Raw genomic sequence first — 1455 nt, forward strand, 5'->3', positions numbered from 1 at the left:
AGATACCAGGAGCAAGCTGTCTGGTGTGCCCAAATAGACCCAATCCTACTAGTTTCACCATTTTTTGTGACTTGAGGGTCAGTGGACTTGTCATTTTCAAATTCTAGTCCCAGTCCACAATTCCTCCCTCAAAGGAATTATGGGAAGCAGTGTGCCTTCTGGAAAGAGCCTGGGACTACATGACTGGGGTTGTGATCCCAGCTCTACCACTGGCCTGCTGTGTGACCTTGGACAAGTCTCTTAATTTTGTTTCCTCAACTATAAAATGCAATTCAAAACCTGGTCTCCTGCTACTGTGAGTCCCATGTGGGAAAGGGACTGTGTCCAACCTGATTAACTTCTATCTACCCCAGCTCTTAGAATTAAGCTTGACACAAAGTAAGCATTTCGTGATTCTTATCCTTGTTCTTCTTATTCTTATTATTAAATCTCTTTTAATATGCATTTCTGGGTTTCTGGAAACAAATCAGAGATAAGATGTGGTATCTTCATGGACACAAAGTTGCATATATGAAATAGCATTTTCTCCCCATGCCTTTTCCAATGTTTAGTTTCCTTCAGAGGGTCAGTTTGTAAAGTTTTACAGTTGGCTGTTTTGTTTTGTGATTGTCTTATTTCCTGGGAGAGCAAGTGTGAATCCACAGTGCCAGGATTTATCAGGAATGACAGGGCTCAGTGGAATCCCTGTCAGTTTGCACCCCAATTCTGCTCCCCTGGGGTTACTCTGCTTCAATATTCACTTTACTGTTAGTCTCAAACCTGGGACTTTTGATAACAGCAGCAATTTCGTTTGGCCTCTTCTATCACTATTCTTACTAGAGGGCCCTTATATATCTGCCACTCCCAAGCCACCCTCAGGCCCATCCTCTAGTGAGGTTTAGGTTTGCTTATCTATGGTTAGCCTAATATGTTTACTGTAGTTTAATCAACTGATCAGATAGGGCTCAACAGGACTCCCTTTTTCTTTGTTTATCTAGATCAAATAATTCAGGGCCAGAATGTTGATGTCTCTCCTCTTTCTGCTGGTTTCATTTAACATCTACTGATACTCAATACACTCCTGCATATAAAGACCTCAGATTTATTTAGATCATAAAACAAACATCAATTTGGCATTATGTGGCACTTCCCCTTGCCTTATGGAGTGTGTCTAATTCTTATTGTTAGTGCCTTTCAGCAGTATACTTTTCCAAATATCAACTATTGGGTACATTTGAAACCGTAACTCTTTTACCCTGGAAATGTTTGATGACCAAAATCAAGGCCGCTTTTGGAAATCTCTACAGTTGGCATTGCAAAAGGAATAAAATTATATATCTTAGCAAGGAACATGGTAAAATAATTGCACTTCTATTTACTGCTTCTTATTTGGCATAATAGAATTCCCTAAGTTGTAATTACACCCATTTATATTTCATTTTGCTGACAATCAGTCAAAAAGAAAGACTCCCTTCT

This window comes from Tachyglossus aculeatus, chromosome 4, assembly GCF_015852505.1.
Source record: "Tachyglossus aculeatus isolate mTacAcu1 chromosome 4, mTacAcu1.pri, whole genome shotgun sequence".
In the NCBI taxonomy this organism is placed as follows: Eukaryota; Metazoa; Chordata; class Mammalia; order Monotremata; family Tachyglossidae; genus Tachyglossus; species Tachyglossus aculeatus.